Below are 20895 nucleotides of genomic sequence, written 5' to 3'. Positions count from 1 at the left end.
ACTTGTCATCAGGGAAATACAAAACAAAACTCCAATAAGATACCACCTCTCACCAGTCAGAATGGCTAAAATTAACAAGACAGGGAACATCAAATGGTGAGGATGTGGAGAAAGAGGAACACTTTTACACTGTGGGTATACAGGCTGGTACAACCACTCTGGAAAACAGTATGGAGGTTCCTCAAGAAGCAAATGCACTACTAGGTATGTACCGCAAAGACACAAATGTTGTGATCTGAAGGGGCACCTGCACCCCAATGTTCATAGCAGCAATATACACAATAACCAAACTATGTAAACAGCTGAGATGTCCATCGGCAGATGAATGGATAAAGATTATATATATATATAAATGGAATGTTACTCAGGCATCCAAAAGGATGAATACTTACAATTTACATTGATGTGGATGGAACTGGAGGGTATTATGCAGAGCGAAATAAGTCAATCAGAGAAATACAATTATCATATGGTTTAACTCATATGTGGAATATAAGAAACACCACAGAGGATCATAGGTGAAGGGAGGGAAAACTGAATGGGAAATCATCAGAGAGGGAGAAAAACCATGACAGACTCCTAACTATAGGCAACAAACTGAGGGTTGCTGGAGGGGAGGTAAGTGTGGGATTGGGTAATTGGGTGATTGGCATTAAGAAGGGTACATGAGGTGATGAGCACTGGATGTTATATGCAACTGATGAGTTACTGAATCTAATGATATAGTATATGTTGGTTAATTCAGTCTAAATTAAAAAAAAAAGATAGCAAAAGAGTTAAATGAAATGGAGTTAAACAATATGTCTGAAGAAAAATTCAAAGTAATAGTCATAAGTATACTCACTGGACTTGAAAAAAGATAAAAGGATCTCAGTGAGACCTTCAAGAAAAAGATAGAAAATATAAGACAGAGCCAGTCAGAGAAGAAAGACATAATTACTGAAATAAAAAAATATACTAGAGGGAATCAATAGCAGATTAGAAGAAGTGTGAGAGTGGATCAGCTACCTAGGATACAGGATAACGGAAAGCAACCCAGATGAATGGCAAAAGGAAAAAAAAAAAAGAATAATAAAGAATGAGAATAAGTTAAGGGACCTCAGTAACATCATGAAGCATAATAACATTAACATTATAAGGATCTCAGAAAAAGAAGAAAGAAAGAAAGGGGCAGGAAATTTATTTGAAGAAATGATAGCTGAAAATTTCCCTTATCTAAGGAAGGATACAGACACACTGTTGCAAGAGGCACAGAGAGCCCCAACAAAATGGACCCAAAGAGGTCTACATCAAGCAGAGAAAGACAATTATCACATGGTGTCACTCATATGTGGACCATAAGGAATAATGCAGAGGACCACAGGGGGAGGGAAACCTGAATGGGACAAAATCAGAGAGGGAGACAAGCCATGAGAGAGACTCTGGACTCCAGGAAACAAACTGAGGGTTACAGAAGGGAGGGGGGTGGGGGACGGGGTAACTGGGTGATGGGTATTAAGGAAGGCATGTGTCGTGATAAGCACTGGGTATTATACACAACTAATGAATCATTGAACACTACATCAAAAACTAATGATGTACTATATGTTGGCTAACAACATAAAAATAAATAAATAAATAAAAAGCTGGAAAAAAAGACATAATAAAATGACAAAAAGTAGTGATAAAGAGATAATTTTAAAAGCAACAAGATGAAAGAAAACTGTTACATACAAGAGATACCCCACAAGGTTGTTAGCTAATTTTTTTTAGGAGAGCTTTTGCTGACCAGGAGTGGAATGATATAATCAACATACTGAAAGAGAACAAAGCTTGCAACCAAGGATACTCTACCTACAAAGGTTATAATTCAGAATAAAAGGAGAGATACAAATTCTCCTATACAGCTGCCACCTTGTATCCCCGCATGTGTGCACCTAATCTCAGCTGGTCCACCTGAGACCCCCTGAGCGCCAACGCTATCCCCCGTGCAGTCCCATTTCCGCTCCAACAAGATGAAAGAAACTATCATGAACCAGGAGAAACTCGCCAAACTCCAAGCACAAGTGTGCATTGGTGGGAAAGGAACTGCTCACCAATGGTTCACAGAACGGCTACAGCAGAAGATAAAAAACTTCAGTTCTCCTTAAAGAAGTTAGGAGTAAAGAATATCTCTGGTATTGAAGAAGTGAATATGGTCACAAACCAAGGAGCAGTGATCCACTTTAACAACCCCAAAGTTCAGGCATCGCTGGCAGTGAACACTTTTACCATTACAGGCCATACTGAGACAAAGCAGCTGACAGAAATGCTACCCAGTATCTTAAACCAACTAGGTGCAGACAGTCTGACTAGTTTAAGAAGACTGGCTGAAGCTCTGCCCAAACAATCTGTGGATGGAAAAGCACCACTTGCTCCTGGAGAGGATGATGATGATGAAGTTCCAGATCTTGTGGAGAATTTTGATGAAGCTTCCAAGAATGAACCGAACTGAATTGAGTCAACTTCTGAAGAAGAAAAAACTTGAAGAAGTTACTGGGAGCTGCTATTTTATATTATGATTGCTTTTTAAAATTTTGTTCAAGGATCTGATAAAATCTAGATCTCTAATATTTTTAAGCCCAAGCCCCTTGGACACTGCAGCTCTTTTCAGTTTTTGATTATACACAAGTCATTCTTTGCAGCTAATTAAGCTGAAGAAGCCTGGGAATAAAGTTTGAAACAAGGTTAATAAAGTTCTTTGCCTAGGAAAAAAAAATTCTCCCATACAAGCAGAAGTTAAAGTTCATCACCACTAAACCAGCCTTACAATAAATGTTACAGGGAATTCTTTGAGTTCAAAGAAAATGCCATAATTAGGAGAAAGAAAATTATGAAAGGAAGATATTTGACAGGTTAATGCAAACATATAATAAAAGTAGTAAATAAATCAGTTATAAAAGCAGTATGTAGGTTAAAGCACAAAAACTGTAAAATAAATTAGAACTATAAATATTTGGGGTGCCTGGGTGGCTCAGTCAGTTAAGCATCAGCCTTTGGCTCCAGTCATGATCCCAGGGTCCTGAGATTGAGTCCCACATTGAGCTCCCCCACTCAGCAGAGAGCCTGTTTCTCCCTCTCCCTCCACTGCTCCCCCTGCTTATGCTCACTCTCTCTCTCTGTCAAATAAATAAAATCTCTTAAAAAAAGAACTATAAATATCAGTCGAGGAATTCACAAAGAAAAATGTAAAGTATGACACAATATGCATAAAACATGGGGGAAGGAGTAAAAAGTGCTTTTAGAATGAGTTGAAACCCATCAACTTAATATAGACTGCTGTATGCATAAGCAATTATATATGATCATAATGGTAAACACAAATCAAAAACACATGCTATACAAAAAATAAAGAGAAAAGAATCCAAGCATGGCACTAATGAAAGCCATCAAACACAAGGGAAAAGTGCAACAGAAGAAAAAGGAACAGAAAAGAACTACAAAAAATACCAGAAATCAACAAAATGACAATGAGAATATACCTATCAGTAATTACTTTAAATGTAAATGAAGTAAATGCTCCAATCAAAAGATAGATAAAAATAAGAACCATGTGTATGCAGCCTACAAGAGACTCACTTCAGACCTAAAGACAAACACAGATGGAAAGTGAGGGGAGGGCACCTGGGTGGCTCAGTTGGTTAAGCGACTGCCTTCGGCTCAGGTCATGATCCTGGAGTCCCTGGATCAAGTCCCACATTGGGCTCCCTGCTCGGCAGGGAGTCTGCTTCTCCCTCTGACCCTCCCCCCTCTCGTGTGCTCTCTCTCTCATTCTCTCAAATAAATAAATAAATAAAATCTTTAAAAAAAAAAAAGAAAGAAAGTGAAGGGAAAGAAAAACTTTTACCATGCAATGACAGTGAAAAGAAAAGAGGGGTAACAATACTTACATTGGACAAAATATACTTTAACACAAAGACTATAACAAGAGACAAAAAAGACACTATATAATGATAAAGGGAACAATACAATAAGAGGATATAACAATTATAAATATGCACTGAACATGGGAGCACCTGGATACATAAAGGAACTATTTGCAGATATGTAGGAAGAAATTGACAGAAACACAATCAGTACAGGACTTTAACATCCCACTTATATCAATGGATAGATCATCCAGACAGAAAATCAACAAGGAAAAAGTAGTTTTGAATGACACATTGGACAGATAAACCTAACAGAAAAATTCAGAACATTCTATCCCCAAACAACCGAATACACATTCCTTTCAAGTGTGCATGGCATATTCTGCAGAATAGATTACATGTTAGAACACAAAGCAAGTCTCAATAAATTAAAAAAGATTGAAATCTTATCATGTATCTTTTCCAATCACAATATGAAACTAAAAATTAATCACAAGACACAATCTGGAAAGACACAAATACATGGGAGTATAAATAACATGCTGCTAAACAATGAAGGAGTCAACCAAGAAACAAAGAGGAAATTAAAAAAAAAAAAACATAAAGACAAATGAAAATGAAAACACAATGATCCAAAATGTTTGGGATGAAGAAAAAGCTATCCTAAGAGGGAAGATTATAGCAATACAGGCCTACCTCAAGAAGCAAGAAAAGTCTTCAATAAACAACCTAACCTTCCACCTCAAGGGGCTAGAAAAAGAACAAACGAAACACAAAGCCAGTAGAAGGAAAGAAATAAAGGTAAGAGCAGAAATAAATGAAATAGAGACAAAGAAAAAGAACAGAAGAATGAAACCAGGAGCTGGTTCTTTAAAAAGATAAACAAAATGGATAAATTTTTAGCCAGACTCATCAAGAAAAAAAGATAAATGACTCAAATAAAATGAGAAACAAAGGAGAGGAATTAACAACCAATGCCACAGAAATGCAAAGGGTTATAAGAGAACAGTGTGAAAAACTATCTGCCAACAAATTGGACAATCTAGAAGAAATGGATAAATTCCTAGAAACATACACACTACCAAAATTTAATCAGGAAGAAATAGAAATTTTGAACACACATAACTGGCAAAGAAATTGAGTCAGTAATAAAAAAATCCCAACAAACAAAAATCCAGGGCTAGATGGCTTCACAGGCAAATTCTACCAAAGATTTAAAGAAGAGTTAGTACCTATGCTTCTAAAACTATTCCAAAAATTAGAAAAGAAAGGAACTTACAAATTCATTCTCTGAGGCCAGGATTACCCTAATACCAAAACCAGATAAAGACACTACTATAAAAGAGAACTACAGACCAATATCTCTGATGAAATTAGATGCAAAAATCCTCAACAAAGGGCACCTGGGTGGCTCAGTCGTTAAGCATCTGCCTTCGGCTCAGGTCATGGTCCTGGGGTCCTGGGATCGAGTCCCGCATCGGGCTCCTTGCTCAGCGGAGGGCCTGCTTCTCCCTCTCCCACTCCCCCTGCTTGTGCCCCCTCTCTCGCTGTGTCTCTCTCTGTCGAATAAATGAATAGAATCTTTAAAAAAAAAATCCTCAACAAAATACTAGCAAAGAGAATCCAACAATACATTAAAAACCATTTATGACAATCAAGTGGGATTTATTCCTGTGTTGCAAGGGTGGTCCCATATTCACAAATCAATCAACATGATACATCACCTCATTAGAGAAAGTATAAAAGCCATATGATCATTTCAGTAGACACAGAAAAAGCATTTGAGAAACTACAACATCCATTCATGATAGAAGCCCTCAACAAAACAGGTTTAGAGGGAACACACTTCAACATAATAAACACCATACACGAAAAACCCACAGCTAGTATCATCTTAAATGGAGAAAAACTGAGTGCTTGTCTTCTATGGTCAGGAACAAGACAAGGATGTTCACTCTCACTACTTGTATTCAACATAGTACTGTAAGTCCTAGCCACAGAAATCAGACAAAAATAAATAAAAGGCATCCAAATCAGTAAGGAAGAAATAAAATTCACCATTTACAGATGACATGATACTGTATATAGAAAACCTGAAAGACTCCACCAAAAAGCTGCTAGAACTGATAAATGAATTCAGTAAAATGGCATGATACAAAATTAATACCCAGAAATCAGTTCATCTCCATACACTAATAATGAAATAGAAGAAAGAGAAATTAAGAAAATAGTCCCATTTACAACTGCACTAAAAAATACTACCCAAGGATAAACATAACTAAATAGGTGAAAGACCTGTACTCTGAAAACTATAAAACACTGATGAAAGAAATTGAAAACACAAACAAATGGAAAGATAGCCTATGCTCATGTATTGTAAGAATTAATATTGTTAAAATGGCCATACTACCAGAGCAATCTACAGATTCAATGCAATCCTTATCAAAATACCAATAGCACTGTTCATAAAACTACAAAAAATATTACAATTGGTACAGAACCACAAAAGAGGCTGAATAGCCAATGAAAGCTTGACACAAAAGAACAATGCTGGATGTATCACAATCCCAGATTTCAAGATACACAACAAAGCTGTAGTAATCAAAACAGTATGATGGGGCACAAAAATAGACACATAGATCAATGGAAGAAATAAGAGCGTCTAGAAATAAACTTAGGTTTATACAGTTAATTAATCTATGAAAGGAGGGAGGAATATACCATGCTAAAAAGACAGTCTTACTCAACAAACGGTCTTGGGAAAATGAGACAGCAACACCCAAATAAATGAAACTGGACCTCTTTCTTATATCATACACAAATATAAATCAAAATTTATTAAACATCTAAATGTGAGACCTGAAAGCATAAAAATGCTAGAAGAAAACATAGGCAGGAATCTCTTTGACTTTGGCCATTGAAACATTTTTCTAGATATGTCTCTTTTGGCAAGGAAAATAAAGCAAAATTAAACTTTTGGGACTACACCAAAATAAAAAGCTTTTGCACAGTTAAGGATATCATCAACAAACAAGAAGACAACCTACTAAATGGAAGATGATATTTGCAATGATATATCCAATAATGGGTTAATATCCAAAATACATAAAGAACTTATACAAGCCAACACCAAGAAAAAAAAATCCAATTTAAAAATAAGCAGAAACCCTGAGTAGACATTTTTCCAAAGAGGACACAGAGATGGCCAATAAACACAGGAAAGGATGCTCAACATCACTAATAATCAGTTAAATGCAAATCAAAACCATAATGAGATTACCACCTTACATCTGCCAGGATGTTTAAAATCAAAAATACAAGAAATAACAAGTGTTGGTAAAGAATTAGAGAAAAAGAAACCCTCATACACAATTGGTCGTAATGCAAATTGGTGCAGCCACTGTGAAAAAACAGTATGGATATTCCCCAAAAAAATTATAAATAAAATTATCATATGATCAATTAATTCCACTATGACTATTTACCCAAAGAAAACAAAAAGACTAATTGAAAAAGGTACATTCATCCCTGTATTTATTGCAGCATTATTTACAATAACCAAGATATGGAAGCAACCCAAAGGTCCATCCATAAATGAATAGATAAAGATGTGATATACATATGCAATGGAATATTGCTCAGCCATAAGAAAATGAGATATTGCCATTTGCAACAACATGATGGACCCAGGGTGTATAATGCTGTGTGAAATAAGTCAGTCAGAGAAAGACAAATACCACATGATTTCACTCATGTAGAATATAAGAAACAAAACAAATGAACAAGCAAAGAAAAAAAGAGACAAAAAAACCCAGACTCTTAAATACATAGAACAAATTGGTGGTTTGCAGAGGGGAGGTCGCTAGGGGAATGGGTGAAATAGGTGAAAGGAGCTAAGTACATTTGCCATGATGAGTACTGAGAAATGCATAGAATTGCTGAAGTGTTATATTGTGTACCTGAAACTAATATAATACTGTATGTTAATTATCCTTCAATAAAGAAATTAAATGGCGGGACACCTGGGTGGCTCAGTTGGTTAAGCAACTGCCTTCGGCTCAGGTCATGATCCTGGAGTCCCGGGATCGAGTCCCACATCTGGCTCCCTGCTCGGCAGGGAGTCTGCTTCTCCCTCTGACCCTCCCCCCTCTCATGCTCTCTCTCTCTCAAATAAATAAATAAATAAAAATATTTAAAAAAAAGAAATTAAATGGCTTAAAAACTTAAACATAGACTTGATCCTATAAAACTAGGAGAAAATGTAGGGAAAAAAACTCCTTAAGATTGGACTGGGCAATGATTTTTGGTGGGCACCAAAAGCACAAGCAAAAAATACAAAAGTGGAACTATATCAAACTAAAAAGCTGTATAGCAAAAGTAGCAATGGAAAAAATGAAAAGGCAGCCTATGGCATTGGAGGAAATATTTGTAAACCATATATCAGACAAGAAGTAACAGCCAAAATATATAAAGTACAACTCATAACAGAAAAACAAATAATTCAATTTAAAAATGGGCAGAGAAGCTAAATAGATATTTTTCAAAAAAAGACATCTAGATGGCCTACAGATTTATGAAAAGATGCTTAATATCACTAATCATCAGAGAGATGCAAATCACAACCAACACAGGACATCACCCCACATCTGATGGAATGGCTACCATCAAGAAAACAAGAAATAGGGGCACCTGGGTGGTTAAGTTGGTTAAGCATCTGCCTTTGGCTCAGGTCATGATTCTGAGGTCCTGGGATTGAGCCAAGTGTCAAGCTCCCTGCTCAGGGGAGAGTCTGCTTCTCTTTCTCCCTCTTCCCCTCCCCCCAGCCCATGCTCTCTTCTCTCTCTCGCTCTCACTCTCTCTCTCTCAAATAAATAAATAATCTTAAAAAAAAGAAGACAAGAGATAAAAAGTGTTGGTGAGGATGTGGAGTAAAAGGAACCCTTTTACATTATAGATGGGAATGTAAATTTGTTCAGACACTATGGAAAATAGTATGGAAGTTCCTCCAAAAAATAAAAATAGAATTATCAGTAACTCCACTCTTGGGTGTACATCCAAAGAATATGAAAATGGGAGTCTGAAAAGATATATATGCTCTTACGCTTTTGCAATATTATTCACAATAGCCAAGATATGGAAACAACCTAAGTGTCTGTCAACAGATGAATGGATAAAAATTATATACGAATATTAGACAGCCATGAGAAAGAAGGAAAGCCTACCATTTGTGATGTCATGAATGAATCTTGAGGACATTATGCTGAGATATGTTAAACAAAAAGACAAATACTGTATGATATCACATATATTTGGAATCTAAAAAAGCTTAACTCAAGGAAAAAGAGTAAAATAAGGTCACCAGAGGCTGGCAGGGTGGGAGGATTGGGGACAAATTGTTTAAGGGTAAAAACTGGAAACTAGTAGATAAATAAATCCTGGCAAAGCTAATGCACAGCATAATGATTACAGTCAATGGCATTGTATCATAAATTTCAAAGTTGCTAATAGATTAGATCTTAATTGTGCCCACCACCAAAAAAAAAAAAATGATAATTATGTAACATAATAGAGATGTTAGCTAACTCTATGGTAGTAATATTGCAACATATAAATATATCAAATCATGATGTTGTACACCTAAAACTTACACAATGTATGTATCGATTTTATTTTGATAATGAAATTTAATAAAGATTATTGTAAGAATGAAAAAGGAGAAAAGAGGGGCGCCTGGGTGGCTCAGTCATTAAGCGTCTGCCTTCAGCTCAGGTCATGATCTCAGGGTCCTGGGATTGAGCCCCACATCGGGCTCTCTGCTCTGCAGGAAGCCTGCTTCTCCCTCTCCCACTCCCCTTGCTTGTGTTCCCTCTCTCACTGTGTGTCTCTCTCTGTCAAATAAATAAATACAATCTTTAAAAAAAAAAAAAAGAAAATACCTTGGGACAAAAATTAAAACACAACATACCAAAACATGTAAGATATAGCAAAAGCAGTACTAAGATAATTGTATAGCAGTATACACTTACATTTAAAAAGAAGAAAGATTTCAAATCCTTCTTAATTTTGCATCTCAAGAAACTAGAAAAGGAACACACCATATCCAAATCTAGCAGAAGGAAATAAACATCAGAGCAGTAATAAATGAAATAGAAAATAGAAAAAAAGTCAAGAGTTGATTCTTTTTAAATGAAAACTAAATTTAAAAACCACCAGCTAGATTAACTAAGGAAAATAGAAGACTCAAATTAAAAAAAAAAAAAAAAAGAAATGCAAGAGGAGATATTACAACTGCTGTCACATAAAAGATTATAAGAGAATACTATGAATAATTACTCACCAACAAATTGGATGATCTAGAAGAAAAGGATAAATTCATAAAAACATACAACCTACCAAAATCTGAATAAGGAATCGAAAAATAAGCAGACCTGTATCTGGCTTTGGTATCAGGGTAATGCTGGCCTCATAAAATGAGTTTGGAAGTGTTTACTCCTCTGATTTTTTTGGAACAATTTGAGAAAGATTAGTATTAGTTCTTTAATGTTTGGTAGAATTCATCCATGAAACCATCTGGTTCTGAGCTTTGTTGTTGTTGATGTTGTTGTTGTTGTTGGAACATTTTTGATTATTCATTTAATCTCCTTAGCCAGAAAAAAAAAACTATTAGAAGAAAGAAAATTACAGGTTAATATCCCTGATGAATACAGATTCAAAATTCCTGAACATAGTACTAGTAAACCGAACTCAATAGTACCTTAAAAGGATCACACACCATGAAAAGATGGGATTTATCCCCAGATTCAAAGATAGTTTGACAGATAAAAATCAATCCATATGATACAACCACATTAACAGAACAAAGGGGAAAATTATATGATTATCTCAATAGATGTAGAAAAAGCATTTGACACATTTTAACACCAATTTATGATAAATAACACTCAACAAATTAAGAATGGAAAGAAATTACCTCAGCATAATAAAGGCCATATATGAAAAACCCACAGTTAACATCATACTCAATAATAAAAGCTGAAAACTTTTCCTCCAAGATCAGGAGCAAGGCAAGGATTCCAACTCACACCACTTCTATTCAACATAGTACTGAATTTTAGGATTTTTTTTATTTCTGTAAAAAATGCCATTGGAATTTTATTAGGGATTGCACTGAATCTGTAGCTTGCTTTTGGTAGTATGGACATTTGAACAATATTACGTATTCCAATCCATAAACATGGTATGTCTTTCCAATTATTTATGTCATCTTTAATTTCTAGTTAGAGCAATTAGGCAAGTAAAGGAAACTTAAAAGACATCCAAATTTAAACAGAAGTGAAATAAATCATCTCTGCTCACAAGTGACATGATCTAATATGCAGAAAATCCTAAAGATTACACACACACACATACACAAACACACACACAAATTCTAAACTTCAAACAGAACCAGAAAGTACCCCAAATAACAACAACAACAAAATGTTGAGCAAAAAGAACAAAGATGGAGCCCTCACACTTCCTGTTTTCAAAACATATTACAAAGCTAGAGCATAGTGCTAGCATAAAGACGGACATACAGTCCTAGGGAAAAGACTAGGGAGCCCAGAAATAAACGTATGCATATACAGTCAACTGATATTCAACACAGTGTTAATAATACACAATGGGGAAAGGACAGTCTCTTCAATAAATGGTGTTGGAAATATGAATATCTACATGCAAAGGAATGAAATTGGACCCTTATACATCCACAAAAATCAAATCAAAGTGGATTAAATACATAAATGTAAGACCTGAAACCATATAACTCCTAGAAGAAAACATAAAGAAAAGGCTTCAAAACATTGGTATTAGTAATTATTCCTTTGATATGACACCAAAAATGCAGGCAACAAAAGCAAAAATAGACAAATGAGAATATATAAAACTAAAATGCATCTTCACAGAAATACAAATTGAGAGTGAAAAGGCAACCTATGGAATGAGAAAAAATATTTGCAAACTATATTTCTGATCAGGGGTTAATTTCCAAAATATTAAGGAACTCCTACAATGCAATAGTAAAAATAAAAACAAAAATAAAACAATTTAAAAAACAAGGAAATGATGAATAAATATTTTTCCAAGGAAGACACAGAAATGGCCAACAGGTATATTAAAAGATAGTTAACATCACTAATTATCATGGAAATGCAAACCAAAACCTCAAGGTGATAGTACTTCACAACAGTTAGGATGGCCATTATTTAAAAAACAAAACAGAAAATTATTGTTAAGAATGTTTAGAAACTAGAACCCTTGGGGCACCTGGGTGTCTCAGTCAGTTAAGGGTCCAACTCTTGATTTCAGCTCAGGTCATGATCTCAGGGTCAGGAGATCAAGCCCCACATCAGGCTCAGTGAGGAGTCTGCTTCTCTCTCCCTCTCCCTCTGCCACACCTAAAATAAATAAATAAATCTAAAAAAAAAAAAAAAAACTAGAACCCTTGTGCCATGTTGGTGGGAATGTAAACATGGTGCAGTTGCTATAGAAAATTGCATGGAAGTTCCACAAAACTCTTTTAAAAACTATCATATGATCCTAAAAAATAAATAACCCGGTTAAAAATGGGCAACAAACATGAATAGACATTTTTTTTTTCCCAAAAAAGACATACGGATGGCCAACATATACATGAAAAGACGTTTAACATCTCTCATCATCTGGGAAATATAAATCAAAACTACAATGAGATATCACCTCACACATGTCAGAATGGCTAAAATTAACAACAGAAGAAAAAACGGGTTTTGGCAAGAATGTGGAGAAAGAGGAACACTCTTGCACTGTTGGTGGGAATGCAAACTGGTGCAGCCACTCTGGAAAACAGTATGGAGGTTCCTCAAAAGTTTAAAATAGAACTACCATACAACCCAGCAACTGCACTACTAGGTATTTATCCAAAGGATACAAAAATACAGATTTGAAGGGTTACATGCACCCCAATTTTTATAGTAGCATTATCAACAATAGCCAAGTTATGGAAAGAGCCCAAATGTCCATCAACTGATGAATGGATAAAGATGTAGTGTGTGTGTGTGTGTGTGTGTGTGTGTGTGTGTGTGTAAAAAATGGAATGTTACTCAGCCATAACAAAGAATGAAATCCTGTTATTTGCAATGACATGGATGGAGCTATAGAGTATTATGCTAAGCAAAATAAGTCAGAGAAAGACAAATACCACATGATTTCACTCGTATGTGGAATTTAAGAAACAAAACAGATGAACATAGTGGGGTAAAGAGGCAAACCAGGAAACAGACTCTTAAATATAGAGAATAAACTGAGGGTTACTGGAGGGGAAGTGGGTGGGAGGATGGGTTAAATAGGTGATGGCGATTAAGGACAGTGCTTGTGATGAGCACCAGGTGTTGTAGGTAAGTGCTGAATCACCGAATTCTAAACATGAAACTAATATTACACTGTATGTTAAGTAGCTGGAATTTAAATAAAAACTTGGGGAAAAAGAGTAATTAAATCCCTAAAGAAAAAAGAAAAAGATCTACCGTATGATCCAACAATCCCACTTCTGGGTATTTATCCAAAAGTATTGAAAATAGGATCTCCAAAAAATATTTGCATTCCTGTGTTCATTGCATATCATTTACGATAGACAAGGGGTGGAGAAAACCTAAATGTCCATTGACAGATAAGTAGATAAAGAAAATGTGGTAGATACATGCAATTGAATATTATTCAGCCTTAAAAAAGAAGGAACTGCTGTTACATGCTATGACAGATATATCTTGAGGACATTACAAAGTGAAATAAGCCAGTCACAAAAAGACAGATACTGAATAATTTCACTTGTATGAGGTATCTAAAGTAGTAAGACTCATAGAAGCAGAAAGTACAATGGTATTTGCCAAAGGCTGGGGGGATGGAGAAATGAGGAGTTATTGTTTAATGGGTATAGAATTGGTCATGCAAGAGGATAAAGTTCTAGAGATCTCCTGTAGAATAACACTCTACTTAACAGTTAAATTTTTGTTAAAAGAGTAAATCTCATATTATATGTTTTTACCACAATAAAAAAGTGGAAGACATAGCCCTAACATATCAATAATTATTTTAATATGTAAATAGTCCAAATGCACCAATTTAAGGACAGAGATTGGCATAGTAGATAAAAACAATATGGTCCAGTATATGTTGTCTACAAGAAATTCACTTCAAACATAAAGACATGTGTAGACTAAAAGTAAATGGATAAAAAAAGATATACCACTGAAACAGATTTTTTTTTAAAAAATCACATCCCCATAAAGTACACTTCAGAGCGAAGAAAGTTACAAGGGATAAAGAGGAACATAACACAACATTCATGAAATAACATAATTATAGTGATAGAGAACAGATTAGAGGTGAGAGTTTAGGGAAGGGGGCAAAGGAGGTGAGTGTGGCTCAGTTTGATTAGTTAAGAATTCCAGAGAGCTAAATTTTTATTCTAGTACATCTAATGACTTTTGTGTTATTGCTTCCTTTGCTCTTACTCCTAAGATCTAGGATCTATCAGTGAGGAACATTGAGTTACACAGTAGAGGCGAATTATCACTACTGTAATAGGCATTAAACAAAGAACTAGCTTTTTCCCCTCCCAAAAGAACACCAATAATAAGCCTCCAACAACCCTATTATTACATGTAGTTGCACTCTGTCCTGGTTAATTTGACATTTATTCTGGTTTCTTGTTAGAAGAATTTCATTCCATGATATCAGTAATGGTTTTTAGAACTTTTTGCATCGTCACATAAATAAAACGGAACTATATCAATATGCATGCATACATTATATGATTATTAGTTCAAAACTAAAGAAAAGGAGGGGAGCCTGGGTGGCTCCATCAGTTAAGTATCTGCCTTCAGCTTAGGTCACAATCTGCATCAGGCTCCCTGCTCAGCGGGGAGTCTTCTTCTCCCTCTCCCTATGCCCCTCTCCCCCATGCTCTCTCTCCCACTCTCAAATAAATAACTAAAATCTTAAAAAAAAAAAAAAAAAAAAAAAAAACCTAGTGAAAAGGAGGTCCTGAAGTTTTACTACTTTCAGAGTTGTTGGAACACCATTAACAGATCAAGACTACCAAGACTACTCAGTGTAGGAGTGCCTGGGTGGCTCAGTCAGTTAAGCATCTGCATTCCGCCCAGGTCATGATCTCAGAGTCCTGGTTCGAGCCCAGAGGTGAGCTCCGCACTCAGTGGGGAGCATGCTTCTCCCTCTCTGCCTGCGGCTCCCCCTGCTTGTGCGCACGCACTCTTGGTCAAATAAATAAATAAAACCTTCTTTAAAAAGACAACTCAGTGTAATTTTTTATAAAGATTTTATTTATTTATTTATTTGTCTGAGAGAGAGTGAGCACAAGCAGGGAGAGGTGCAGGTAGAGGGAGAAACACGCTCCCCACTAAGCAAGGAACCCGATGCAGGACTCGATCCCAGGATCCTGGGATCATGACCTGAGCCAAAGGCAGCTGCTTAATGGACTGAACCACCCAGGTGTCCCTCAGTGTAACTTTCAATGCACACTTATTTCACTTTCTTATGCTGACAAAATGATAAGAAGAATTTAAGTGCACAGAATTTACATGCAAATAATATTGTTATTACAGTTTTTAAAACATCTGAGAGCAGTTCATCATAACTGTTGTCCCAATTTTGCTTACATTACTAACTGATGTTCAAATCCCTTTTCTTGTAAACAGCCCAATTCAATTAATAATCTAATCCTTGTATGCTCAATGCAGCACTTAGAAGACATTTTAAAATACATAAAACCTAGTGGTGCATGCCTTCTTTCCTCTTAGCAGTTATTTTAACTCAATATCAGTGCTTTTGTTACAGGAAGTTAGTTAGGTTCTAACAGGAGGCCTGGACGACAGCAAAGAGGAAGCTATGGCCAGCTATGGGGAAAGTCAGAGGACTTTTCTGGCAGCACTCCAAAACAAAGCCACAAGAAGCTGGATCAAACAAAACAGGCCCAAGATGGCCGACAAAGTAGACCTGACACTCCTGACCAAATAAGAAAAGGCTGAAATCCCTGCTTCCAAGAAATCCCCTCCTAAGTAATGAATATTCCACCCCTTTGTTAACAACTGTCAATAAAAGATAGACACCTAAACCCCAGGTTGCAGTTCTCTCTCTCTCTCTCTCTTCCACCTCTCTTGCCAGCCCTCTCATCTTGAGAGTGTACTTTTGTTTTAATAAACTTTCCCACACATGTTGATTGTCCACTGGGTTGTGTCTGTCCTTGAATTCTTTCTCCTGATGAGACCAAATAACTTTGGCAACATCTTTGGGATGGCCTCAGGACCTGGGGTCTCCCCAGTTCACCTGGCAACACTTTCATAGCCAGCAAAGAAGCTCTGACATTTCCTAACCTCTGTTATGGTTCTGGCTGCTTCTCCTGTGTAGTGCCAGCATGGGTTTGGCACTCTACAGAATATATTTTTTAGCATAATTACTAGGCTATAACAAATTTTGACTAGTGGAGCCTGAATTAAGGAAATTTTGTTGTACTATCATTTTGACCCCACTGATTCAGAATTTGAGATAATTCAGACAGGGGCTGAGATTAAATTGACCTTAGCATTATTTATGAACAAAGAGTTTGCTAAGCAAATTAATAGTATAAACAAGATAATAGAGAAAAAAATGCTTCCAAGCATCTTTAAATACCTCAGAAATATTTCTTTACATATAATTCATAGATATACTAACTACATATCATTCTCACATATTTATTAAAACAAGATCCTTAAGGGTAATACTTTGTTAACCTAGTTTTGGTTACTACATGTACAAGGAAGTCATTAAAACTTCAGTACATAAGAAATATTCTAAAATTCACAACTTCAACTACTTTATACCTATTCTACTAATGTTATTGCCCATTAAGAAAAATTTTAAACATGTAAAATCTAACACCCATTTTTCTTATACCCCTACTTTTTTTCTTCTTCTATGGAATCATAGGTATCTGAACTAATTTGGCAACAAAACAAATACAATCCATGGTAATTCATTCTATTGATAATAACCAAAAACAACCCAGTTAATAATGATAGCCTTGAAAAGTACAAAGGAAGAGAAAAGGAATATAAGGACCTGTGTGCACATTTAGAAATTAAATTCAACAAGAACAATTAAATGCCCAGCAAAGGTCAAGGAGCAACTAATAAGTAGTAAGTATGGCTTATGTATGATCTGTGGAATAAAACTTACAACTTATGTCACACCTTACATATCAACTGGTTTTCAATTTGAAAGAAAAATAGAGTAATTATTTTTGAATTACTAGATTCTGAGTCTACTAAGTTAGACACAGTATTTTAAAAGAGTTTGGATTAGTTGTCTTATTACTTTCAGTCAAATCACCCAGTTTCAAATGCATTTTATCTGATATGGATTCAGCTTTTTAGACTATGACAGAAAATCTTTCCTCTGAAACAAATAATGCAATATATGTTAAGGAAAAAAAGAAGAAGAAGAAGAAGAAGGTAGCAGGAGGGGAAGACTGAAGGGGGGGAAATCGGAGGGGTAGACGAACCATGAGAGACGATGGACTCTGAAAAACAAACTGAGGGTTCTAGAGAGGAGAGGGGTGGGAGGATGGGTTAGCCTGGTGATGGGTATTGAGGAGGGCACATTCTGCATGGAACACTGGGTGTTATGCACAAACAATGAATCATGGAACACTACATCTAAAACTAATGATGTAATGTATTGGGATTAACATAAGAATAAAAAAATTAAAAAAAAACTTTTTAAAAATATAAATGTATTTTGTAAAATTCATTCAGGAGTCACAGAAGTAGCTCAGAAGTGCCAGTGAGAACAAACCAATATCCACATTTGTTCGGAAAAGGGGAAATGAGGTACAGAAAGTGAATATAATGATCTATATAATTCAGGGCTTTTAAAGGTTATGGAGATACTAATACTTAGTGTGCAATAGTTTTAATCAAGAATTTTTAAAAATCCCATTTTTCTCATTATGAATCATGTCAAAATTTAACTTCAGGTTTTTAGTTAATATTTATTGCATTTTAAAAGCTGCTACAAAAAGCTTGTATTTCATACCATCAAATACCTGAGATGTATTTGTCATCAGGAAAATAGGAATGAATCAGACCACAGAGGAACTTTTGGATGCCAACAGTCCAAAGACAGTTAACAATGTATAATATAAGATATGATATTAAGAGAACAATAACTGTATAAAAGGCAGTTCTTATGACTATTATTTTAGAACTTTTATGTGAAGAATTTGTTTTGTTTTATTTTGTTTGTAGGTACCAGTCTTTAAGAAAGAATTCTGCTCTCCACTTTTCTTCCTACATTGAATTGGCTGTTAGTATTTTCCACTTTGTGGAAAAGGTTATGTTCCAGGGAAATGTGATCCAAAAAGAACTATTGGGTAAAAGCCATTTTTCCCATAAGCTTCCATAATAAAATCTAAGGATGTGCTCATCTGGGAAAATTTTCAACCCACTGTCATACTTAAGACTATAATAACACTGTTAAAACTGCATATTTAAAGAAAATTATAACTTATGGATACATCTTTGGTATTCAGGATAATGCTGCTCTACCTCCAGACTCAGTAATATGGTAAAAAATATTGAGAGTTTCCTATTATATAGTAGGGGAAACTGACAATCCCTTACCCTATTTCACAAGCAGTCACCACTGAGATTTAGCAATTTACGTAAGATGTTTACCTGCCTTAAATCCCCATACTACATAGAAGTTGACATACAAAGTAATTTTTTTTAAAAGATTTTATTTATTTTTTAGAGAGCGAGCGAGAGAGAAACAGCATGAGAGGGGAGAGGGTCAGAGGGAGAAGCAGGCTCTCCGCCGAGCCGGGAGCCCGATGTGGGACTCGATCCCAGGACTCTGGGATCATGACCTGAGCCGAAGGCAGACGCTTAACCATCTGAGCCACCCAGGCGCCCGACATACAAAGTAATTTTAATTTTCTCAGCAGTTTCCCTTCATTTAAATTTACCAGTTCTCTTTCCAAAAATGTTCCCTATTGATACCAGCATAATTAGCTAAGAACAGAAATATGCAATACTTGCTTAGCAAAGGAGACTAAACCCGACGCTTTCTGAATATGTTTTGCTATCTGTTAACCAGTTAATTTCCAGTGCTCCAATATTCATTGACTATGTATATGTGGACTATCACGCTCTCTAACTAATAACTTGTTTATTTAGCTAATAACTGACAACCTAAGTAAAGAATGCCAAAAACAACAATTATATTTGTCAAAATTATTAGCTACTGTGAATTAACATTTATTAGAAATAACTATAATCAGAGAAGACTATTGTTGGCAGCAAAGATAGCAAATGAAAAGTATAAGATGGTGTATAGAAGCCTCAAAAAATGTCAAGTTTGGGGGGCGCCTGGGTGGCTCAGTTGGTTAAGCGACTGCCTTCGGCTTGGGCCATAATCCTGGAGTGCCGGGATCGAGTCCCGCATTGGGCTCCCTGCTCGGCAGGGAGTCTGCTTCTCCCTCTGACCCTCCTCCCTCTCATGCTCTCTGTCTCTCATTCTCTCTGTCTCAAATAAATAAATAAAATCTTAAAAAAAAAAGTCAAGTTTGGGTATATTGTTCCTTAGAGTATATCTGTGAATTAATATAGAAAATTCTTTGCATTTCTGTTGGGGGCACAATCATAGCACATTTTCTTATTGTTATTTTTCTATATACAAACTTCAACCTACAGTGGTTGACTAAAACCAAGAAGAATACTAGGCATGTAACTAATTCTCAACACAGCAGAAAGTTGTTAGAAAAGCAATAAAGTAAGTTTTACAGAGGTTTATATCTCAAACACTGATGTTAGTTGACAATTATTAACACAAGCATTAATAGCATTATATTAAAACTTTGACAGACATCAATTTGTAGGACTCTGGCATACTTCCCCTTGTTTTCAAAAAATAATAAAAATAGTAGTATTAATTAGCAGTACTATAAACTAAGCTATCATATATTTAATGGACCAAAATTAATGTTGCTTATAGAATTTCCTAATTTACTTTATCAAGAAATAGTCTTTGGAGAATGAATATTAATAATCTAAAGTTATACTAATTAGATCAGTCCTATACAAAATACTTAAGATTATAACTGTTTTAGGAGATCATGAAAACGTACGTAAAGGTGATAAAAATGTGTGAACTTAATACTCTACCTATATCTGCTTAGGGAACATTTTCACTTGCCCAAGAAATAGAATGATTATTTTAAGTCTGGCTTCTATAGTATGCATATGTGAAAAATTATTTAATATTAATTTATTGATTTAGGATATAATTTATCATAAAAACTATGCCAACTACTGACAGTGCCCTATAGGTTTATCCAGGAGAGTAATATTCACAAAGATTAGAAAATCAAGTGCCTCAGTTCATGCTATGCTAAACTCCCCCATCTTCCAATAAAATTTATAATTCTAAAAGAATCAAATCAAATCTGACTTTATAAAGCCTTCTCTGACAAATAACAGCTCCAAAGCTCTTCTTTTACCCTATAATTATTTTAGCTCTTATTCTGTACTACTCTATGTTCTAATTGTTGACCATGATGTCTCCAGTGGATAAGTAATTTAATTCTTGGGGCCTGTTTCTCTTCTATTCTCCACAGTCACTAGTATAGTAATGGGCACTCAGTGAAGCTAGACAATAAAAGCTTGTTGAAAATCAATTAATTAAAAAAAACATTGAATTCATTCCAGAATTCACTGGTCAAGTGCTTTGTTGTACTTGTATTAATATTATCTTATAATGTGGTTATAACACTCTAGGTAAATGCTCTTGAGCATGTGGCATCTTTATAAACATATTAAATAAAATCAAATTCTAAATGGGGTCCAAATTACTGCCTGGTTCTAAAAGTATATGAAGATGAACAGTGAGTATCTACATGGTACATTTTATTTCAAATAGTTCAGACTTGAAT

The 20895-nt window shown here is 35.3% G+C and overlaps 1 pseudogene; it reads left to right on the top strand.

Moving 5' to 3' along the window:
- The first annotated feature begins 1967 nt into the window (after window positions 1-1967).
- LOC123846915 (transcription factor BTF3-like) lies at window positions 1968-2473 on the top strand (annotated as a pseudogene).
- The last annotated feature ends 18422 nt before the right edge of the window (window positions 2474-20895 follow it).

Source organism: Mirounga angustirostris, unplaced genomic scaffold (genome assembly GCF_029215605.1).
Source record: "Mirounga angustirostris isolate CCGP_5_RB_7025 unplaced genomic scaffold, mMirAng1.0.hap1 SCAF_11, whole genome shotgun sequence".
Classification (NCBI taxonomy): Eukaryota; Metazoa; Chordata; class Mammalia; order Carnivora; family Phocidae; genus Mirounga; species Mirounga angustirostris.
The sequence above is the reverse complement of the archived record's forward strand: the minus strand, read 5'-3'. Positions and strand labels throughout refer to the sequence as shown.